The sequence below is a fragment of the Lycorma delicatula genome, chromosome 1, assembly GCF_047948215.1.
Source record: "Lycorma delicatula isolate Av1 chromosome 1, ASM4794821v1, whole genome shotgun sequence".
In the NCBI taxonomy this organism is placed as follows: Eukaryota; Metazoa; Arthropoda; class Insecta; order Hemiptera; family Fulgoridae; genus Lycorma; species Lycorma delicatula.
This window is the reverse complement of record NC_134455.1, coordinates 267241087-267267214: the sequence shown is the minus strand read 5'-3', so window position 1 is coordinate 267267214 and position 26128 is coordinate 267241087. Positions and strand designations below refer to the sequence as shown.

At 31.0% G+C, this 26128-nt stretch overlaps 1 long non-coding RNA gene across 1 annotated transcript in view; it reads left to right on the top strand.

The window, feature by feature from the left end:
- The first annotated feature begins 784 nt into the window (after nucleotides 1-784).
- The window catches only part of LOC142318308 (uncharacterized), a 162900-nt gene continuing 137556 nt past the window's right edge, over nucleotides 785-26128 (top strand). Inside the window, exon 1 of the long non-coding RNA XR_012754871.1 lies at nucleotides 785-858. This is a non-coding gene — a long non-coding RNA (uncharacterized LOC142318308). The remainder of the gene's footprint in view (nucleotides 859-26128) is intronic.

Sequence of the window (26128 nt, the reverse complement as noted above, 5' to 3'; positions counted from 1 at the left end):
GGTTTTGAAATAAAATAAAAAAATAACAGTATTCTCTTGAAAAAATTGCAGTGTCTAGGCACAAAATCAATTCTAGGAACTTTAAAACGTTAGTCAGTTGGTCTCCTGGTTGGGCAACTGATGTGATTTTGGTGGCTGCTGTTAAACTACAACTACTAGAACATCGTTTTAAGAACGGCCGGTTTCACAGATCTTCCCACTGCAAAATTATAATTGGATTTTTAATCGGCTATTTGATCAGCGGATTAATCAAGAAATAAAATATTTACATACGTTACATTTATAATTTTTAGAATTACTATTATTCATTATCATAGGTTTTAATACAATATTGATTTAATTGCATAAAATTTGGCCTTTTATTGAAATAGTTATCCGAAAAATGTTTTTACGCCTTCAGTACAGACATAGTCATTTCTTTCTATTTGTATTACAGATGACGATTATGTAACGATTTTTAATGGTAAAACCACCTACAATAAACAAAACTGTAATTTCTGATTTAATTTATTATATGTACGTTTAAAAATCATCTTTATTATGTGATGAAATATTTGTTTGAAACCGTGTGCGGGTGTGTGTACTGAGGGTTGTTATTAGGATACGCGCTTGCGTAAATAACAGAAACGTAATATAAGTCTCTCATGAGAGTGTGTATGTGTATGTTTCATGGGGTATAGGCATCGCAATAGGTGCACCCAGGGTTTCGTGAGCGACGCCTGCGCTCTGGTTGCTTAGCAACGGCCCCTTGCTATCAGCTCAGTAGCCGCCGAAACGCCGTCAGATGATATCGTCCAGGGAAGCCAACCGGTGAAGATTCTGTCAGCGTGTAAACTTCACTGTTATCTTTCAGAACAAGTAAGCAATAACTCTTTCTTCAAAAAAACTTGTTTCCTTAAAGCTCTACTAATGATAAAATAAAAATACTGTACGTACAGGTGTTGGAAGAAATAATTTGATGTATTTAAATAATACAAAACATTCCCACAAAAGTATATTTAAAAAAAAACAAAAAAAAAATCTTCCTGCATTAATCAATATTTCTTGTGTATGTTTTTTGAAACGAAATGTTTTTTTTTTTTATTAATAATCTCTTAGTTTTATTATTCGTACTATTTTTATTATTAATTTTCTCTTTTACTTCAATGAGTACTGAACAGATTTGTAAATTCAAGAAATGGTTATACTACTTATATAACATTTATACATATAGAATAATAATAATAATGTTATTACTATTATATAGTTATTAAAAATAATTCAATTGATTTATTTTATGTTGTTTTTTACGGATTTCATTGTTATAAAACTAGAAACAATGTAAATTACATTAGGTTGTTGAGAGGGACAATTATTAATTTACTGTAGTTGATGGAAAAGTTTTAAACTAAATAATGCGATGTTCCTTTTGTTATAGTAAAACAAAGACCTACTTTGTTGCATATAAATTATGTTTTATTGGTTTGAACCTCGAATTTTATGGACTAACATGAAATATATCTCAAAATATTTACTGCATTTTTGAAATTTTACTTTACAGCTTACATGTTTGAAAAATTTGTATTAAAATATTTTTATATAAATTTATATATATTCTATACTTGTATTAAGAGAGAAAGCGAGTGTGTTTAGATTACACGTAACTGGAATAGTGTGTTACTCATATGAGTAATGTACTATTAAAAATAATCAGAACAAACCCTTTTACAATATACATTATTCGTAATTTAGCAAAATAATATCGTTCATATCGTAGCTATGAGATAGTCTGTTCAGTAGTCCAAAACTCTCTTTTAGTAGACTAAATCTTTTCTAGATTTCTGTTTGTAGTCAGAGATATTCTGTTTTATAATTCATCCGTAATGTGAGAACCATCAAATTAAAACAAATAAAAATGTATGTTGCTTGTAAATGAAACTTTGGCGATTTTTGCTTCTTAAATTATAAATGTCTTGTCTTTGTTAGGGCAAAGAAAAAGTTACTGTTAAATGCGATTTGCTACTTGCCTGATAGTGATTGGCTTATAGTCATCCGATAGAAGCTTTGAAAATTTAGCTGTATCTGGTGCTATTTACAGACATCCGGTCATATTACATTTGCTATTCGTCAAAGTAATTCTGAAATCAAATAAATTGGTGGTGTTTTCTGTTGTGTAAATACAATTACTTTCAGTATATTTGGTGATGAAGTACTTTTTTGAAGTAAATGAATGACCGATAAAGTTGATTAATTAAAATTTACAACGTCAAAAATGCAAACATTATTATATCAACTCTGTTTATTGTCTTAAAATTTACTAGCCAAGGTATAAATTACAGGGATTTAAAAATATTTTAATGTAAATATTACGGGTCAGTAAAGAACTCTTTTTGGCATAAATTGTTGAAGCAGTTGGTTTTGACTAGTTTTTTTTATTTATTTATTCAGTTCTCGTTTACATTTTTCTTTTATTTAAAACAAAAACATTATATACAGTTTAAGATAAGTCTTATCCACATGCTTTCTTGCAGGTTGCAGAAAACGTATTTTTTATGCATATCTAGTTTTGGCATTTTTGGATTATTTATTTCATACATTTGTTTGCCTGCTAAAGCTAAAGTCAGTAACATTTCTTTTAATGATTACTCTTCGATATTAATAAATTTAGTTGTCAGAAAGAACTCTTTACTTATGGTGTTCTACTTTTATGACAATTTTACTTAATTATATATCTCTTACACCATGTTCTTAATAAAATAACTCAGTCCTGTCACATGTTATAAAACTTTCTGTCTGTAATATAAGAATGGTTACCTTAACGCTGTCTTTCTTTCAAAAACTTCTTGAGGATAAGTTAAGCCGACTCCATCCACGAAACTACATTACGGCAAACAAACAGCAAATAACCTATTCTTGGTGGGAGCTTCAAAATCATGAAGATCTTTGCTGTAAAATGCGATTGCAGCAGGCAGAATTAGTTATCGTCTAATAGAATCATCCGTACTTCATCTGTACTGCAAATGACGGATGAAATGTCAAATTTCACGCCAATAAATCATCGACTATTCACTTGGAATTTAAGGTTTTGTATTACCCCGGCATCCATTTTTTTTTAAATTCATTAAAATACTTACTTATCTTTAGAAGTTACTTATATTTCTTTTTAAATTTTGGCCCGTTTTTAGTTTCAGTTAAAATGATAATATGAAGATTTACATTTTAGTTTTTCCTTGGATTGTAACTCCTGACGTCCATACTTCCATTTTTTCTTTTAATTATTTTAGTATTAAATAAATAGTTTTACCATCTCGATTGTAAAAGATATTTTAACTACGATGATACTATTATTTTTTTTTTTTTATAATAACATTAAATTTTATAGATTTTATATTTTAATCGATTTTCCTTTCCTGAGGTGAATATAAAAGTTCCTGGTCAGTATTACTGAAAGGACAGCTGTTACAAAACCAAAAGGTATGAATGAATTATGATGAGAAATAAACTTTTTATAGTGACTCTAAGTTGCATGCAAAAGTTTGAAAATAAAAGCTCTTTTAGAATAGCGTAGTCAAAAAAAAAAAAAAAAATGGGACTGACGAAACATTTTCCCTAATAAATTTTAAAATATTGTTCTTCTTGTTTATTTGTTATTTACTAATTTTATGTTTATTTTCGTATTATATCTCAGCTTGTTCCGATTTAAAATTTTGTCTTGTGTACCATAAAGTTTACAAATAAGTTCTGGCTAAAAACTGATGAATAAAAATATGTTAGCAAAATATTATTATATTTATTTATTTTATTAATATAATGAAATCATTCTTTGAAATTTACATTTTCGTGAAAAAAATAATCAAAGAAAAGCAAGCAAATTGAATTTACATCAGAAATCAGTATTTTGATTTATAATTGATCTCGTAAGAACAAATCGGTTGATTGCAAACAAACCTATTTAAAATCTCGTTAAAAATATATTTTTTAATAGTATGTATTAGCAAACTCATTTAAGGAGAATGATTTTCGTATACATAATGTGACGCAATTTTTTTCTAACTTATTGATTGTTTATAGGTAAATTACTTTTAGGGATAAAACGAAAAAAATAGAGATTCTCTTTATACAGTTCTGTATCAAATAGAGATCTCTCTTCATACATTTCTGTAATCTGTGATAAAAGTGTTTTATGAGATCATCAACTATGAAAAAAACGATGCGATAACACATCATTTAACTGTAATTTTTATTCTATCCGATTGCAAACCAGTCAGTTCATGATGATCTTTTGGAAATTCTGAATGGGATATTTAAAGTATCTAAAAAATATTGTTTGGTTATCATTTATAAAAGTAAGTAGTTCAGTGTGTTACTTTTTTCAGTTCTTTAGATGTGTCAGTTTTAGATTTGGAACAAAGTTTTCGATTTAATATTTAATGATGTTAGTATTACCTGTTATACTTTTAAAGCACACTATTAGGCATTTACAAAAAATCACACGTGTTGTTGCTGGAAAGCGTACCAGAGAATCTTGAAGATTTTTCTTTTTGAAGATGAAGATATCTTTATTGTCAGTAATCATATATATCTGTGTGTATATACACATATATATATATATATATATATATACATATATATATATATATATATATATATATATATATATACATATATATATATATTTATATATATATATACACAGACCATAAAAATATTATTCTAGAGAAGTTTGAAATTTCTATGTATAATCTTCAACCAAATTTTAAATATTTTATTATTTAATTTCATACATTAAATTTTCAATTTTTTTTCAGATGAAATTTGGCACAAAGACAAGAGTAAAAACCGATTATCGGTAATATTATTCCTGTTTTCGATGTTTCTGTAAATAAAATTGCAAAATGTAAAAATCACGCAAGAAATGAAACAAGAGAAAGTGTGTTGTAAATTACATTTTTAATTGCGGTTCACTTTCAGATTGGATCAATAATGTATTTGCAAAGTATGAAAAACAGCTCAATTTTGAAGTTCGATATTGAACTCAAGGTGGAAAGGAAACAATTAAATTCAGAGGTAAATTTTCCCTTTTTTCATATCTTGCACGATTTTTACATTTCTAAATTCTAGTATTTAAAAAAAAACAGAGGAGGCCCAGTTTTCAACAACTGGTTTCCACAGTCAGTTTTTCTGCCAAATTTTATATAAAAATCACGCAAGATAATCTTGTTATTTTAAAAATTAAAGTTTGGTTTAATCGATGGATATTGAGTCAAATGTTTCGAAAAAATAGTATTTTTTTGGTTGTTTAAATTTGTATCTGTTTTTATCAGCTAATTACATTCAATTTTATACTGCCTTTTTTGGGCTTTTCTAACATTTTCTTTACATAAATGACATGTTATTGCTACTTTCAGAAGAGTTGAAATGGGAGCGATAACTGATTTGATTTGGAATCAGGACTGTTAACAGGGTAGAAAAAAGAAGCATGTCTCCTGCAATATAAAATTCTTTATTCTGTCAGGATCTAATTTTTTTTCATCGTAAATTGTTTAAAATTGTGTGTGTTAAACAATTCTCATCCAAATTTGCAAATTTATGATGTATTCAGAAAACTGCTTCAAACTTACCGTTTATCTGTTCGTATAAATGGTGTCATATACCTTTTATAAATTATGAGTTAAACGTTTTATAACTTGATTAAAATATTTTGTTTTTTAATTTAACTTCTTTAGCACGGATAATTATTGTACATACGGTTTTTTTATTTTTATTATTCATATAACTTTTCCATCTACATTTTTTTTTATGGTTTAATAAACGTTATTATTATGTGTTTAGCATTGACCTATGAGTGTATTAAATTAAAAAAGATTAATTATGTTGTACTTCCTTGGGAAAAATTATGCTAAACTTTTCAAAATAATCCTATAATTTTGTAATGATAAGATTTCAACACTTACCTAACACTTACACTAACCTACAGGGCCTTTCTTTTATTCATAATGCGGGGCATTATTTATTGTGAATGTATTGTAGGAATTTAGAATAAGCACGGTAATTAAAATTCAATAACGATGAGTTTACGAAATTAATGAGTTTTACGAAATTAAATTATCTTAATTTCGTAAATTGTATATGATTTTGTTATTCGAATAGCGTAAAAAATAATCACGTAGTGATTATTTTTTCCACCTTTTTTATTTGCGTCTTTTAAAGTATCTTCCTCATGCTATTTTCCTTCAATTTTATCCTTTTTATAACATGGGTCGCAGCGAATTTCATCGTCCTCGCTGTAAGTATAAAGGTTACTCGATGTTTCCTGAAAACACTGCCGTTTATGAAGTGTTATTGTATACCTATTAATTTTTAATTGTTTTTTCGTCATTATTCTTGTTAAGTAGAACATTTAAAAAAAAATTAAGAAAGCTTTATCATCGATATATAGATTTAAAAACTTTTATTTATAATATTAGTTTTTTCCGTTTTTTTTTTTTTTTAATATTAATTTTCATCAATTTATTTCTGAATTCCGGTTAATTTTAGCTAACCAATTAGTGATAATGAATCAAATTGATTTACAACGATTTTTGTGCAGTTCCTTTCTATTGTTTTATTTATATATTAATCTTTCTTTATCAACTAGATGCACATAAGAGTAAGTTACTTAATTCATGAAAACTTACATTACTTTTTTATAATATCTATAACAAAAATCAGAGCATTCTGTACAAACTAATTTTCAAATACTGAGGTATTTTTAATTACTTTATTTACTGACGAGTAACCAGGCAGGTTAGGTGTAACATTTAAAAATAAATTACTGTTTATTTTTATTTTAATGAGTTTACCTGTGATGACATACTTGTAGCTTACAAGTGCGTTTTTATAGAAGTATTTAATTAATTTATTTTAAAACAAGATTTCTACTGATAAGTAAAGTTTACATTACATTAGGTCACGTGTGTATAACAGTCGTGTTTCTAATTAATATATATATGTTGTCGCCGAATGGCTTGGACGGCTCGTAATTCATAACCTTGTGGTGGCCCTGAAAAGGGCAGTTTTTTGCGTTAACTCTGAGAAGAGCCGCTAGTTCCGGAAGCTGGTCTTCGGCGAATTCGGGAGTTGCGACTCGTCCATTGAAGTCAGACCGGGCTTTCCCTCAGTGGCAGTTGGGCCTCCACTACAACGTGGCAGTGGTGGTGGCCCCCAGAGCCCCGCAGTGTCGGCGTCGGTCGTCCTTCGTCGGCGCGGCCGAGGCGGTTCTCCCCGAGCGATCCCACGCTGGGCCAGCTACTGCTGCTGAGTCCGCCAGCTAGGGCGATTGAAGCTCGGCGAGCTGGAGCGGGTAGCGTCCGGGTCCAGCGGCTTCCTCGGCGGGCCGGCCTGACTGCTGCTCCGGCGGGGATGTTGGCATCCGTCGGGACGTCTCACGTTAAGCCGGCCAGGGAACTTCTGTCTTCTTCCATCTTCTTCTTTTTCTTCTTGGTCTTCTCCAGGTGGTGTTCAACAATGAATTGAAAATTCACTCTTGTGCACGCTCTTTTATTGGAGCTTGAGAGTGGTGGGGCTGCAGCGCCACTGTGTTCGAAGAACTGCGCGGTGGGTGATGCTTGAATCAGCGGGTATGTTTACTGTGCGCCAGCTCGCATTGTTGCTACCGGGTTCGCCCGCCGATATTAAATTAGACATATATGTGGTAATAATATATATATATATAAACACATGCATATATATACCACATAGATGGTGGTATTATACTTTACTGCTGTAATACTTACCAAGAAGGTTTCTTTTCTATTATAAACTATATATATATATATATATATATATATTACTTTACTTTAATAGTGTTTGTAGCCAGTGTAATATTACGTCAGTGCAACATTGGCAGTTCCGACACAACGAACGCAATTTTTTTGAAAGGGGGAGAATTTATTAAAAAATAAATATACGATCGAAAATTTGAAAGTGTTTTCTAACTTCTGAAATATTTAACAATTGTAAAAAATGACCAACATAACAGAAAAGAATAAGTTCTTTTCAAAATAATTTTGTTATAAAATTAATAACTATATTTAATTGGGAGACCTGAATTCACACCTACGAATGGTTGCGGCTATGATATGAGAATATCATACACCTTTTTATCACAGAAGTAAACGTAACCTTTTCTTTTGTTTCATTTGGTAATTTTACTTAATTATCTTTATTAATTTATTTTTAAATATACTGCGTTTGTTTTTTTATTTATGCTATTCTACTTTCTTCCTGAAGACTTTACCTGTTATGACAGGTAAATACTTCCTGCATGGTGTAGTTTAAATGCGACACATTAAACTAAACAATGACAAAGAAAAGATTTATTTTCTGATGTTCTTAATATGTGTTGCTCTGAATTTTCTTTAATCTCTAAGAAACAACTTAGAAAAAAGTTTCAACTTATCAAAACAAATTTAATATTTTGCGGAGATTTTGTTAAGGTACTGACAAAGTGGCAGTTTCCACCGAGGCTAACGTACCGTGCTATCCGTATTAGCTTAGGGGATATTTTCCCTTTAAACATAATCGAAGAGATACTTTCAATCTAAACCGTGGCTGTTATACCGCACCAAGCAATTCCGTTTTTCTCAGAGAGCATAAAAAGATGATGGCTATATCATTGCAACAAATCTATTCTCTCTGGAAAAACTAAAACCAACCATCTGAAGTCATCTTTACATCGTCTGGACTATTTATACCTTATCCAAATCATGCAATCCGAGTCTTTTTCATTTTAGTAATTAGTTTACAATAATTACGTTTTGTCCGTTCTGAGTGGTGACAACGAATTACGGTTAAATCTAGCCTAGAACCATACATCACTAATGATTGCATAAATATTTTATATTTAAAATTAAAATTATATTATATTTAAATTTTTTTTATTTATTTTATATTTTCTTAATACTTTTAAGTATAGTGATGAAACTTAAGTCTGTCATACCCACATAGTTATCAAATTAATTCAACTGAAAGAAAGTTCTTTGTAAATATAGTACTGATTGCTCTGTAAGAGAGTAACTGCGTGACTGGCAATTTAGCGTGTTTTGTTGGGTCTCTTCTCCAAGTGATAATAAGTAAAGTATTTTTTTCAACTCCGTTCTATTACAGAAAAACTACTTGATCTTTATCATTATTCTCTTTTCTATTAAAATAATCATAATTTATTTCCTATATATTTAATCAGTGTAAGTATATTTAATAAGCGTAGCATATAACTACAAATGTAGATAAATTACGCACAATAAAGCGAAAATAATTTATTGAAAAAATTTGGAGTAAACACTACACTCTGCATAGTAGCGATGATACAATTCTCGGTTTTAAGGTTGTTTTGTTGACTATATCCTCCAAACCTTTCAATATATCCACAAAACAACACAGCTTTAAAAAAGTGTTGTTTTTTGGCTGTGCTTTTTCTCTAATTCCTTCATCGCTTTTCGTATTAAAAATCAAGAAACCTTATTTGAAATGCAATTTCTCTTTTTATATTTTTACATTATTTTTTTCTCTATATACCGCAACAGAAAAGAGTAATTGAGAAGATACTGATTTTGATTTATTTCATCAAGTTGAAAAAAATAATAAAATAAATATCTAACCCACATTCAAAAATAGCTAATTCTCTTTAGAGAAATTGATGACTAAATATAGCAACAATCTTTTTTAGTAAAAGGGCTTTTCTATCTGAGATTAAAAATTTCCCCACACGAGAAATATTTGACCTTGTTCTTCTTCTAGTGAGAATTTTGTATGAATAATTACTCTTTGAATCTCTTAATTTCATTATACAGATCAATTAATTTTAAAAATTCTCGTTTAAATGCACATATGTGTTTTATTATTTTTTTTCAAGCTTCATTTTAGTTCACACTTCGTCGTCATAATGTACTACATTCTTTACAAATATATTTTACAAATATTATTTTTTTATATTCCAAACTTATTTGTAAAACACATGAAAGATTTAGTTTAAACTTTACTTTAAGAAATAAATATGTCTCACCTTACATATTGCTAGAGTAAAGGTGCTAGGCTATGGAGTCATTTACCGGTGGCAGAAAAAATAATTATTTTTTCGTCTCAAAGTAAAATTTACAATCAGTTACTTGTACTTCCAAAACGATCAGTGGTGTCTACAACATTACTGAAGAAAATACTGCATCATAGTTCTAAAAAGAAGCAAATTAACTAGTATTTAAAAACTGCAGTATGAAGAATATATGTATTTTTAAACCTATGTTTTACAGCATTTTTTTTCTCAGATGAAAGAGCTCTTCTTTCTTAGGCTAACCTCCTTTTTTCTATTTTTTTTTAAATCTTTGATAATTTTATTCAGTAAATTACATTCAAGTCGGCATGTATATATACTTTCTTTGCTACATCTAGACTGTAATAATGAATTTCGCTTTCTTCTTTGAACAAATCTTTTAATTTCAACATATTTGTTTTATTCTACGAAATTGATCAAGGATCACCGATGTAATCCGTGTTAGTATTGACGAGTTAGGGTGGCTGCAGCTTTAAACTGGCGATTAGTTGCTAGAGTAAAGTGCTACGCTATGCAGTCATTTACCGGCAGCAGAAAAAACAATTATTTTTTCGTCTCAAAGTAAAATTTACAATCAGTTACACTATTACAGAAACCATGAGAAAATATTATCACACATGCAATCACATGTAGAGAGGTATCCATCAAAGCTCTTAAAAAATTACTTACCAATATTCCTATTTAGAACATTTAATATAAGTACACACGCGAAAAATTAAATCAGAGAACAGTGCATTGGTAGTACACAAAACAGAAACTATCATAAGAATGCATAAATAAGAGAAAAAACGAAAATAAAAGTGTAATTAATAATGAAAGAATAATAACGAAATTGAACGAAGTGAAATAATGATATGTTGGGTAACGCTAAGTTGATGCAGTCCATGACGCAGTTTCCATCTCAAATCACGTAATGTCATCAAGGTCCAACACATGGAGTCGTTTTAACCGTCTAACGTCTTCGCTATTGTTTCAAGGTTAATAGTTAATAGCTAAATATTTTACGTGGTTATTTAGCCGCAATTTATATTTTGTACTGAATTGCTGTATTTATTCTCGTGCATACGGTAAACCCAGATATTTGTGAATCTCACTGTTTCTTACGAACCAAGGTGCCTCTGTGATGCTCTTCACTAATCTGTTTTGGAATCGCTGTACGACGTTGCCATTGATTGCTATACCTCAGGGATGGATCCCATAGGTACAAATCGGTTTTAGGATGGTCGTGTACAATAATTGTTTGTTAGGTAGTGAACGCTGTGACCTCTTGCTCAGCAACCAGTACATTTCCTTAACATTCAGTTATTTTCTCATTTCTCCATCGACCTTTCTCGTCAGACGACGATCAAGCTGAATACCAAGATCCCGAATACTTTGAGCATGAAGTTTGAGAAAGCCATCGAGGTGGACCGTGAGCACTCTTCGTTCCTTATTGCGAATGCTACATGACCCGACTTTCCTTGATTAACCCTAGCTTTTCATCTTGACAGTCGGAAGTTTTGTTTTTTTGTTCTAACTCAGGTCTAACTCAGGTAGCAGTTTATTTGAATCTAGAGTTTGGTCAATATTGACAGACAGGATAGCCGTGTCTTCGGAAAATGAAGCGACAGTACAAAGTCCGTAGTCGGAAGTTCCGATGTGAAGATAAAATATGAAATAGGTCCTAAAACCGATATTGAGGATCACCCGACTTAGTTTCAAAGAACACAGACAACTCCTTATTATACTTCACTTGTGAAAAACGTCTGTCCAGGAAGCTACGCAAAACCAAGTAATACGGTTGAGGTAGGCTCTCTTTCAACTTGTATAACAGGCCAGGCAGCCAGACCTTGTCGAAAAAAATAATATAGACGAAAAATTGAATATAAATCTGGTTTTCTCGTTTGCATTGAAATAACATTTACTCTCGAAGTGAGTTCCATAAATTTTCCAAAATTTGAATTTTCCTGTTGTAACTGTACTTTTACTTCACTGTGCTATTATCTACTGATGGTAGCAGTTTATCTTGCTTGTCCTTGTCCAGTATTTACCGTTAAAAATTTAATTTTTTTTTTAAAGATAAAAAAACTTCTGTAAAACTACTCGCTATCTTCAATTTATCGGAGGAGTGATATGCATCCACCTCTAATAGAAAAAAACGTAACGTAGACAGTAAACTATTAATTCGAAATCAGACTTTTTATAGACTCTTTTTATAGAAAAAAATTATAATAATAATGATTGTTTTACTTAGAACTTTCCATTACGGAATATTACTTTAAATTTTTAAAATTATTATTATTGTATTTTATCCACTTTATCTATTATCCTCTACCTCTATTCTCTAACCATTATCCTACTCTTAACTTTAATTGCGATTAGGATATGCATTATCTTTCTGGAAGTACCAAAACTATTATAGAGCAGAAGGGAGAAAACTAAATTAAAGTAATGTAATATATAAAAAGCAAACTGCGCTAGCACGTGTTAGTGTATTAATATACTTGTCTAATGTAGCAGGTTATTTTAGAGAAATTAGATCAGAAGTAAGTTGTGTTAAGGAATCTTAATTTTTATTCTTTTAAAAAAGAATAAGCATAATGTTCTTTACATAATAAAGCAGGCAACACTAAAGTTCTTATTTTTTCATCATGCATTCGTTTTCCATTTTAATTACAATCACTCTTACATATATTATTAACAGAAAAATTAAAAATAAATTTACGTACGGCAAAAAAAGTTTTAGGTACAATATTAAATTTTTAAAAATACCTTTATTCTAATTATTGTTAAAATTGTTGAAACAGCTAGTATTATTCTTCGTGTTCTAATCGATAATGTACATATTTTACGTCATAGTCACAGCCTTTACGTTTAATTTAATAGGCAAAGACAATACAATTTTACAAATAATTTTAAGTGGGTGTCAAGTTATATTATATTATAATCAAGTTAAGTTATATTATAATCAAGTTATATTTCTCTAAAGAGAAATACTTGAAACATTAAAATGTTTCAAGTAAATTACTTCACAAAATACTTCAACATAAGGAACGTTTTTATGACTTATTTCAGTGATGAGTTTTTGACGAAGCGTCTCAACAGAGCAATTGAATTAAAAAATAAAAGGAAAAGTATCATTTTGCAATTAATACATTTTTAGAACGAAGTTCGTGAAAAGTATTTCTTGTTTGTAATACCTCTTTTCTATACTCGACGGTTTTGCATTTGTATTTTTCACAAAATTAACTGTTAACAATAAATAGAATATAAGCATTTTGCAATTACTGTCATACATTCAGTTTAACAAAATAGTTACTTTTTTCTTAAACATTCAATATTTTGTTGTATTTAAATAATCACAGAAAGGAACGGAAGGACAGCGGAAGAATTTGTAACTCGGTACCAATCGCAGAACCTGGACAGAAGTCCCTTGCTGTTGTATCTTTCTTTTATCCGGTGTAGGGGGGAGGGGTAATTATCTATTTAGTGGTGGTTATATTTATTTTGTTTCATTTACGGAAGGAATTATTTTCTGCGTTCTAGTCTTTTAGACCGGGGAGAAACTGTTGACCGCGGCTGACCGTGGGAAACTAACCGCGTATGAATTTCGTTCTCCTGTCGTGATTAAATAATAACTGATATCACTGAATATACATTGTTTGATAACGGATATGCAGCATACAAACATTTTGTTCTTGGACTTCTTATCTACTTATGATATAGGTTATCTAGAATCCTTATACCTGGCATCCTTATATCTGGCATCCTTATACCCTGGCATCAGTAAATAAAAGCCAAAACTTTGAAAGTAACTATTATTTAAGAATAACATTTTTAAATGAAGATTAAACTAAACATGTTTTTGATTTAAATTTTTGTTCTAAAAATCAAAGAAAAAATATTCATTTTCTAACTGAAATAGTGTATTTTGTAATAGTATTAATTACGAGGAAGGATATACACATTTCCTATAAATTCAAATATAAATAATTGTTTATATTTTAATTATTTTATAACTTGAAAAACTAAGGTATTTAGATATGTTGCTACAAAGATATTTTACATCTTTAGATATCACTGTAATACTAAACTAGTATTGCCTTTTCAATATTTAACAACGTATTTTATTGTTGATTGTAAAAAGGGTTTCAAAAGTTAGTTCCCTAAATATGAAAATTTCCCATTTGTAAATTTATATTTAGTTTACTGTTTTCTATAAAGTAAAAAATTGACTACTGTGAAATTTTAGGAAAATCAAATAATTAAACAACTGAGTAATATCTTTACATTCTGATTTATTGCTCACCACCTTATAATAGCAAATTTTACTGCTCTTTCCTAGATTGTTAAGAACCAGGTTTACTCTTAACTTTACTGCATGCATAATATTAAAAATATATATTATTCCAACTGCAAGTGTGAACTTTTAATATTCCTGTTTAGAAATAGATTACAAAAAATAGTCAAGACAAAAGTTGTATCCGCAGAATTTTGGCAGCATATTGAAAGGTGGTCACCACAAAACAGCTTTTCCGTCATAACTCAAGAATACTGAACATTAATAAAATACATGGACATTAAAATAATTTATTTGCAAAATCTTGAGCAATTTTTTGTTTAAAATCCCACTTTATATTTTACTACAAAAATATTATTTTCACAATTATTAAAAAAACTATTTTTAAAGAAAAGCGCTTCTAATTTAAACATATGTTCTATATAAAATATACAGTAAAATTGAAAAAAAAGTTTAAGCATCTTTAATTAATAAAATTTAAATACATCGTAACTGAGCGAGATATCGATAATTACCTCGTAACTGACTAGGGTATGATATATCAATCCTGATTTACCGTGACACATCGGTGTTTACATGAGTACTGGTGATATTTATCTGAATAGAATTAATTAATCAAATTACAAAATTTTAACACACTACACATGAAAAGCTAGACTTTTACCAAATTATAAATTCATCAGATTTTTGCCATTGTAGTATTTTTTAAGTAAAGCTTTTACTTTCTTATTTAAAAGATTTATCTTTTGTACATGAAGCATTTTTCTTAAAATCGAATTTAGAAAAAAAAACTAAAATCTTTTTACTTTTCAAATAATTCAGTTTTTTGTCAAATTTATTTGTTTATCTGCCCCAATACTGTTTTACAGCTATTCCAATTTAAAACGTTAGTATTTACTACAGAATATTTCCTAATAGTTACACGTATGTAAATCTAATGATCTTTTTTTTTTATTTAAATAAAAAACTGAATCTTGGAACTCTTAATCTGTAAACAGAAACACGTTTCATAAATATGCTTCACTGACAGTAATTCTCTGTATGTTTTACACTTGTAATATCAATCTTTACCCGAAATATTATTATTTATTTTGTAACATTAATCAGTTAATCAAAATTTCCTTCTTAAATCTAGTAGAAAACAAAAAAAAATTACTTCTACAAAATGTTAACAGATATTGGTCAGAATGGAATTTATTCCACAATAATTTCTCTATAACTGTAACACATTACTAAGTTCAGGTTTTAGAGCAAAGGGAAATATGAGGTTTTGGTCCTAAATAAGTCAAAAAAACGTTTTTCAGATCCTTTTGCCAGAAGAAAGATAATCTACAGTTTTAAACTTCACTGATTACATGAAAACAAAAATTACAATCTGTTAATGAACACTTACAATGGTAAATGACCAGAATAAAATAGATTTATACTTTCTGTGCTATGAGCCGATAAAAGCTAATATTTCTATGGTGAAACAGAGCTCAGTCGGCTATTGTTTTATGAAACATTCAACTTTTCAAATGCTAATCCATTATATTTTTTGTAATTAACAAATATACAACTAAATAAATGCCGTGTGAAAGAGAGAGAAAAAGGCCAAACCTTTGTAAATGCAAAATAAAAGTATTATTAGATATGAAATACTTAAGAATTTTTTATACAATACTTTTATTTCTTATTTAAGACTACTGTCGATTGAGTAATAAAAGTGTTCCCTGACAAGAAAATGCGCAGCTGCGAAAAATGATTTCTCTTTCAGCTAGTCCCTGGGTATTATGTTGGGCAACGTATCTATACATAATTAAAATAGAGGTGTGAAAAGCTGCTATCAATTCCTTCAACCCTAAATTTTCATCCTTGGCCTAAGTTCCAAACTATAGTGTGAGCTTAGAAAAACCTATTTTTTCCCAAGTAATTCTATTATTAATGGGTTGTAAAGTTGTCTTTTCATCAATTTTCTAGAGATACTAAACAATCTGTCATTTAAGAAATCTCATGAAGATCCCTATTTTTTTGGGAAGCTTCTTGAAATTTTTAATAATGAATTTCCGTAAAATGAAGATAAGGGTTAAAGTATCAATGTATGTTTCACTCTAGACAATACATCTATACTGGATAAGAAATTAAAACAAGTGGTTGTTTTTCAAACAACCTCTTGTTTTAAAACTTAAAATATTTTTCTACATATAATTTTAAAATTAATAACACAATTTTTTGCAAAAAAAAATTCTGTGATCAATAAAACGTTAAGGTTCTTAAATTTACTGGTCAACCATGATTTTGTTACATGGTCAACATTTAGTTATATATTTTATATATTTATTTATCTTATCTATTTTTGGGTGCTGAATCTGAATATGAAGTCAGAATTTACTTTCGACCTCAGATTTTTGTAATTACACTTCCTTCTTTCCAGCAAGTACATATGCATGAACAATGCAGGTACAATATATTATATATATATTTATTTATTGCAGCAGTTAAATTGCTAAATAAATTGTAATTTATTTGAGTTGATAAATAACCAGAAAATATAAATATTAATATTATTACTATTAATTTTTTTTTTTCGGGGATTGGGAGTTATATGTCTACAAAAAGATGGCATTCATCAGTGCATATGTTTTGTCCAGTCTGGATAGTGGGACCCAAAGCATCCAGTAAAGATCCCACATCATTACAGTAAACTATGTTCTCATTGAGTTGTTTAACATTGAGTTGTAAAACATTTCATTCTTTCAGTCATGATGCGAGAATTTCTTGATTTTTGGATAAATTTATAACAAACAAGATCATTCAATTCTGAGTGAATAATTACATGTGGTCCAATACTTTTATTTTCTAAAATTCTTGGTATGTCCTTTGTTCGTCATCTGATAAATCTGCAATATGTTCAATGTTTTTGATGATATTGGAATGAAAACTGAGACCTGTGAGGCACTGATCTTATAAAAGAGGGAATATCAAAATATTTAATAGTATGTCTAGTTTTAAATGTTATTTTCATTTAACAAAAATAGCAGTCTGTAAAGTGATTCTTTGGTACTCTCCAAACCATTGAAATTGCAGATTTTGTGTGACAAGATCCATTCAATTAACCAGTCAGCAATATTACACATGAATTGTAATAAATATTAGTAGACCAGGACTTGTCCTGATCACATATATTACATAAAAAATATAATTCTTATGATTTCTTTATCAATGGAGTTATAGTTCTCTCTGAAACTTTAATGTTATCTCAACACAGATGTAACACAGACTGGATGGTTAATGTAACTGCATGATACTTTTATTAAAATATTAATTGCAAATATTTTTTATTAAAAATATTAATACACTCACAAACATGTATTACAAAACTTTAACTGGTTAATTGAATGAATCTTGTCACACAAAATCTGCAATTTCAATGGTTTGGAGAGTACCAAAGAATCACTTCACAGACTGCTATTTTTGTTAAATGAAAATAACATTTAAAACTAGACATACTATTAAATATTTTGATATTCCCTCTTTTATAAGATCAGTGCCTCACAGGTCTCAGTTTTCATTCCAATATCATCAAAAACATTGAACATATTGCAGATTTATCAGATGACGAACAAAGGACATACCAAGAATTTTAGAAAATAAAAGGATTGGACCACATGTAATTATTCATTCAGAATTGAATGATCTTGTTTGTTATAAATTTATCCAAAAATCAAGAAATTCTCGCATCATGACTGAAAGAATGAAATGTTTTACAACTCAATGTTAAAATAAGAGCTTTCATGACAGGCAATGTGAATTTGAATATCTCTTCTTCCAGTATGAGAACATAGTTTACTGTAATGATGTGGGATCTTTACTGGATGCTTTGGGTCCCACTACCCAGACTGGATAAAACATATGCACTGATGAATGGCATCTTTTTGTAGAGCTTTCAGTTCTTCTTCATGTTGGGAAATAATATCCCATCATTCCCTTTAGCTCTTGCAGCTCACATGAAGGAGTCATATGAATGTATGAGACTTTTGTTAGATATGATTGTGAATGAGAAATGTTTGTGGCATATTTATGGAGACCTGAAAATGAAAACACTGATACTTGGTTTACAAGTTGAATATAATAAATTTTGTTGCTACTTGTGTAAGTGGGACACCAGAGATTCATTATGTTAAAAAAGAGTGGCCAAAAAGAGAAAAACTAACTGGAGAAGAGAAGAAAACTGTAAGTCCAACAATAGTAAAACCTGACAAAGTTTACTTTTCCTCCTCAGCACATTAAGCTAAGTTTAATAAAAAATTCTGTTAAAGCAGTGGTTCATGATTTGTTTTTACTTTCTAAAAAACAAGTTCCCTAATATAAATAATGTTAAGGTAAAGGAAGGTATATTTCTTGGTCAGCAAATAAGAAAACTAATGAATGACATTTAATTTGAAGACAGTTTTAATGATTATGAGGTAGCTGCATGGAAATCATTTAAAAAGATTTTAAGCAGCTTGCTTGGAAATTATATAAGGAGAAAATAATTAGAAAGAACTTATAACTGAGCTTCTTAAAAACTATAATATGCTTGAGTGTAATATGTCACAAAAGATCCAATTTTTAGATTCTTATCTGTATTTTTTCCCTAGTAAGCAATGTTCATAGCTTGGTGGGTTGAATGTTGTTAAATGGATATATCTGATGGACTTCATACCTTTTATTGCATCATCATGCAACAGCCAATTGGCCAAGCTACTTTGGAGTAAATATCCTTTCTGGAGTTAGCTCAATGTTACTGAGCAGTGAGTTTAATTGAATCTAAACAACTTTTGCTTAAAACTGTGTAAGAATCTTGTTACACTAGCTAAAAATACAAATATTGCATATTTATTAATTTTTTCTCACAAATTGTATATTTACTATTGATTCTGATTAAGGAACCACAATGAAATTGCATTAAAAGAAAGCACAAGAAGAGGAGTTTCCAGCAAACCCCTCTAAAAAGTGTACATACATAAATAAACATATATATTAATAAATTACACTGATAAACATAATTTTTATTTTCTAACATGCAATACATGATTTTAATCTTTTTTTGATGCTGAAAACGAATATGAACTCAGAATTTTTCTATCACCTATCATTTTTGAAAAACTTTCAAATTTTAATTAAAGGATTTTTTTCATTCTTCAACATAAGGTTAGCATTTTAATCTCGAATATCGTATTTTATTAGCTCATTTTTTATTGTTTAACTTTGTTAACATAATTTGAAAGCTATAAATATAAAATATAAATAAATATAAAATAGTAGACAAAGAATTAAATCATATCATAGTCACATATTATGACATCATATCTAATACTTAAGAGTGAGCCTTCATGAACAAGATTAGTCATTTCTGTGCAGGTCAAAACATGTAGCTGAAAACACAGCTGTATTGTTTGTATTAAGCACTGGATTTAGGAATGAATTAATTTTGTTCAGTCTTATTGCTGTCTTAGGTTTGTTAACAGTGCAGTGTCATAATGACTAAAAATTGTGTAAATGATGTGAATGTCTTCTGTTACGTATGTGGTGAGCTTACTGTAAAATCAAGTAGAAAAAACATTACACCTTTAATTAAAAAAGCATATCATTTGTACTTTCAATGTAAAATTTACTCAGGATAAGATGTCAGGATAAGATGTGGGCTCCTCATACAGTATGCACTAATTGTTTTGTTTATTTAAGAGGATTGCTGAAAGGTACACGGAAGGCTTTGCCGTTTGATGTACCTATGGTTTGTCGTGAACCGAAGGATCTTATAACCAGTTGTTACTTTTGTTTAACAACTGTGTCTGGAATTTCTAAAAAATCTAAATAAACTGTAAAGTATCTTCATGGCAATCTGCAATCAGACCTGTACCTCACGGTGAAATTATTCCAGTTCCTAAGCCACCTGTGAATGTATGTTTCGAAAACAACGATGAAGAATCAGGTAGTATTGAAGTAGATTACAATGCTTTTGATTTTCAATTATCTTCCAATAAGTCACACCTTATATCACAAGGTGAATTAAATGACTTGGTCACGGATTTATTTTATTAAAAAATCAAGCTGAACACTGTTAGGATCAAGACTGCAAGGACTTCAAAAAATACAAAAATTTCGGGCTTTTGAAACCGACAAAAGAACTTTCTCAGTACTTTATTGATGAAAATAATTTTGTACATCAGGCAGAAATTTCCGAATGTAAGTGAAGAAAAAATTAAAGAAGGAATATTTGTTGGTCCTTACATAAGAGAGTTGGTCAAAGATGATGTATTTAACTCAATGTTAAATAATGTAGAAAGTGCAGCTTGGGCTTCATTTAAAGACGTTTGCAAAGATTTTCTCGGCAAACAAAAATCTGGCAATTACCACAATATTGTTAATCAACATTTTACTTCATACAGAGCTATGAGGTATAATATGTCTTTGAAAATACATTTGCTCCACTCAGATCTTGATTTTTCACGGATAACCTCGAAGACGTAAGTGACGAACACGGTGAACGTATCCATCAAGACATTTCGGTGATGGAAAGCCGCTAAAAGGGAAATAGAATACTAACATACTAGCCGATTACTGTTGGACATTAATTCGGGATATCCCTGAGACTATTCATAAAAGAAAAGCATCAGCGAAATCATTTTAACACAGGTATGGCCATCTAAAATTATAAATTTTACAGATTTTATCTATATTTTCCCTTATTTTTTTTTTAAATGTAATTTATTTAAAACTCAGGGTGGTAGAAAAATTCTACTTACAGATCTGTAATGAACGCAAAAAAGCAATTCAAAAATAGTACCACACTTAGAGAAACATTAAGGAATCCTTTTTTTTGTCCATCAGTGTTATTTATACATAAAATATCTATATAAACAAACACACTTGCATTAATTGGGATTAGAAAGATTAAAGAGATCATGATAATCTAGTGAAAAAACAAACTAAAAGAGAATCCACAATATTATTAAGGAAAAGATTTCACTAAGACTTAGTAAAGACGGTTATCACATGTCTAATACCAAACCGGTTCAGTTGTCACTCAGATATCCCATGTCAAGCACCTGTTTGCATTACAGTTACCTTCATTATTTTCTAGGAAATTTACTGTTAGGAAGTTCACCTGACTGTCTAATCGCTCTGTAACTTAACCAAACCATTTGATCTTGTCAAGAACATACGGCAACCCAAGATAGTAGTGAATCTCCTATCCTAATTCTGAGCAAACCACAGTACCTCTGCATTGGATTTCCTAGCTAACAACCAATAAAGCCTTTTATACTTTGTGTTAAATTGCTTCCTTTTCTCTTTCACGAGGTACTTCCACATTAAATGATGATCAAGATGGAGCCCAATGTACCAAACCGGATCAGAGTGCCTTGTCCAAGTGGTCTTCGGGACAGTCTCCTCTCCTGAATGCAAACCTAATATGACCTGACTTATTCGGTTACAGTTTTTTCTCACATTTTGTGCTGGCCATTTTCCCAATCAAGTCTAACAATGATTGTAGCTTGGTTGAAGCCAATGCGGGTTCTCATCAACGGCCAGGATCGCTGTATAGTCAGCAAACGACCTGGAAGTAACGCTGTAAAAATCGTATACAGGACTGATCTTAAGACAGAACCTTGTGGAACCCCTGAATTGATACCAAAGAATCCAGTTAACTTACCGTTGCATCTGTCCTGGGAGAAGCAGCCATCGAGATAGTTCCATAAGACCAGGTAGAATGGTTGATGAAGGCTGCGATTCAACGTTTGGAGTAGATCAGGCAGTCAGATCTTGTCAAAGGCCTACTGCATTTCCAAGAAGGCCGCCGAACAGAATGCTCTTTTTTCCAGGTACTGTGTAATGACATTAACTGCTCTGTGCGAATGCCCACCTCTGAATCCAGATTTATATCCGGAATAAGTTTTTCCTGTCCCAATGTCGCCACAACTTTCGAAGAAACATTTTCTGAAATAACTTTGATAGTATCGGCAGGAGGCTTATTGGTCTGTAGGAAGACACCTCATGCGCAGATCATGATTAGTTGAGACATTTTCCACTCTGATGGGAAGTTTGATGACCGAAGAATACCACTGAAGAGATTTGTATTGTATACTTAATGGCCTTGAACGGAAGCATGACTGACATCTTTTGAATTATCAGGTCAAAACCTGGAGCTTTTCTTTAGCATTTCTACCCGTAACACCTCCCTAGTTGATATGGGCCTGATCGGGAAGCATTGAGCTGTACAAGAAGTTAACTATTTCCTTGTAATTAGGACTTCCTCTGTCGTGTGGACAATTGTCTTGCTAAGAAATGCAAACAGGTCCGCTTTTTGTCTGTCGATCCTGATCCATGATCCATCAGACACTTTCAATGGAGGAAGTGATGGATTAGACTGTTAAAGAACTTTCGTGACTTTTTGACAGAATGCTTCCATCTCTATCCAAGTGGAAAATATTCTCCATATAATCTTTGAGACTCTTTCCTAATTTTACTCAGTAGTCAATCTCTCAGCAATTTCAATCTTCGCGTAGCCCTGTTTAGAAATGTTCTGTTCTTGGGTAGCATTGCCATTTCTTTCTGAGTCGTCTCTTTGTAAAGTTTAATAAAGTTCATAACACGATAGTCCGTTCCTTTCCTCTCCTCAGGTGTCGATTGCCAGGCTTCTTCGCGCACGATCATCATCAAGTAGTACGTGTAATAATGGATTTCATCAGAATATTTCAATGAACCTGTTCGACTAGCTCCTCTTCAACCCAGATCCGATATAAGTTCCAATCCGTTCTGTTGTTTTGAATGATAATTGACTCACTCTTTCTAATCACCGTCTTACTTAAGGTAAATAGTACAGGCAAGTGATCGGAAGTCGAGTCGTAACTATTTTGAACCGAAGTGTATAAAGAAGACATACTCGAAATGAAGTAGAAGTCTAATAAGTCCGGTGATTTAGTTGGGTCTGTAAGCCAGTGAGTAGATTGTAACCCTGACATCACATTGAGATGTAGAATGAGAATACAGTTTCTTAACATTCTGCATGGAATAGTTGAAAGCTGGAACCTCCATACAAGATGCTTCACATTTCAGACCCTCCTGCGATAAACTGGGAACGTAAGCTAGCAAATAATTCCAAGAACAATTCATTCATTATGGCACGGCAAGGATACAGAATCCCGCAGATAGTCTGACGGGTCCCAGCCAGTCTGTGATTTCGAACATGATCTCCTGAATCTGGCCGTGCTGGACTCAGGTGGTTGGTGATTCCGCAAAGCGCTTTTAACTAAAACTGCAGTATTTCCATGTGCCCAGTCTCACAGCCACCCTGATTAATTATCGTATATAAATGGAAAAACCACAAATCCGAAGTAATTCCGGTCAGTAAAATTCGTTTCCTATAAAAGGATGACGTGGTCAGGCGTCATCCTTATATCGCTAATTCTTTTAATTTCTTATAAGCTAACTCACCTGGGTGAGTAAGCTTATTAGGGTTTCTATTTTTCGACTAGGAAGTCTACATTGGAGGACAGCTTCTCCAGTTTATGCACACTATCGCCACAGCTACGCCCAACCGTTGAAGCATTTGATCTGGGGTGAATACTGTAATCTCCACCAAAATTTCTAGCCGTTCCTCGCCTCAAGGAAGGGAAATTGGCGTGAGTCAAAGCCAGATGACTGCTGGTCCATAGGTTCGATTCGAACATTATTTACAGAACTATACTTCACTCTTTGTCTTTTTTTTTTTCTCCATTATTTTTCTATGCACCCTGCAACCCTTGTAGTGCCCGGGTAGTCTGATTGATTCAGAGCACAAACAACTGGACTGCTTCCGCCTTTTCTGGACAGTCCGCTGTCCTAAGGCCTTTCGGTCACTTTATGCAGCGGAAGGGTAGCATGCAATAACTTTTTGTATGGCCATACTGCTGGCGGTCATGTATTGTGCTAAATCTGGCGGCTTTCTTGGTGTTTCCAACGAAGCACTGCAATTAGCTAATACTTCAAGTTAAAAATATCTTTATTGTTTTTCTTTTGGGAGCTCGAGGTTTACAATCCTTTGTTAATCTATGACATGCATTCACTTTACTTCTAACCCTATGACCATGCCCTCTGTCTCCTCCTTGATCATTTTCATTGGAACGGAGTAGTGTAGCTTCCTGAAACAATTTGAAAGACTCTGTCGTCTTTTCTTGTGAACGTATATCCAATTAACTCTTGCTCACGAACTAAGTCAATAATCTTTTTGTAGATCTCAATATCATTTGAAGTTCTTTGGCACCGACTACCACGCATTGTAATTGCCCTTTGTTACAACTGTTTCTGCTGATTCATAAAATATCGGATCGTCAGTGATCCCATATAGCACAATAGACGGAGGTTTGATAGTTATCATCTGGTTCACATTGACGCTGGTGTCCTTCACCGAAAGACTCTCAAATCTATTCGACAAAGATATACTATTAGAGTCATTGTTGGGATCTGTGGCACTACAGATCTTCGAGGTATAGGTACAGTCTGCCACGGAACGGAACCTGGATGGAAGTTCATAATTTCACCCTCGCTATCGCTACTTATGCCCCCCGGATAATTTGGCAAAAATTTTATCTCTAATTAACCTCCTGTGACATAGTTTCCTTGGGTCTGTGCTTGATGACTCCTGGGATCAACGTTTTCGAGAGGTTAGTAAACAGTTCTCGCTAGACGCACTCTCACCATTGTTATTTAGATCAGTTGATAGCCGAACTATGTTTACATTCTTTCTATTCCCTCTATAGGTTAGTCCACTAATCCACTAATGGTAAAATAGTCACTAAAATTAATATACCTTAAAAGGAAGAATATTCTTTTCTTCTTAATCCACAATAATCTTGTACACACCTTTTATTTTATAAAATATTAAATAAATCGTAGCATCCAATAAACTCAACTACATCATAAAAAAAATCTGACTAACATTCCATTTATTTACATTTATATATTTATTTTAAATTTACTGCTGTATTACAGAAAACATAAAAAAGGCTGATCTACGAGTACGATAATGCTAAATGTAATCCATTAGCGTAAAAGTTTAATTATAGCGTAACAGTTTTATCTGTTATTTGGGTTAAAAATATTCGTTATAACTTTATGAATAAGTTAACAATACAGAATTACTTTAAAGAAGAACTGAAGTTCCTCGCAAATAGAAAGAGTATCGTCACAGTAGTAAATACATGTTACATTTATGTTGCCTGAATCAAAAATAAATTACAATCATGTTACTTAAATCAAAATCGTATTCCAGGGAAGATTGCTTTGTCGCTTTATTATTTGACAATAATTAATTACTGAATAATTTAATATTCGTTATATAGATCGGTGTAAATTTATTTTCATAGCAAAAGAATCCGCTTTTAGATATATCAGTAAAGACGGACGCTTATAAATTTTCACTTATAAAAGATTAACGTTAACACAGAATAATGATCTATGAGAAATCCTAGTTAAGATAACTAGCTAAACTCCTTCAAGTCGTTTTAAAATAAGGGATATACAATGTCTTAAAAAGTAATAAATATAAGGGTTAATCTACAAGAGATACTGTTTTAAGCGCTTAATAAATTCGATGCGGATTAGGAAAAAAGGTTCATTTGTGTGTTTACAAATACATGTGGGTATATGTGCGGGCACATATACACATGTGCACGCAATCTCGTCCGTTTGTGTTACACATCCGCTTTAACAACAGGAATCCTGGATATGAGAAATGAATTCCATATGAATGAAGTAAGAAATAGGCTAGTGGTATCACAAAT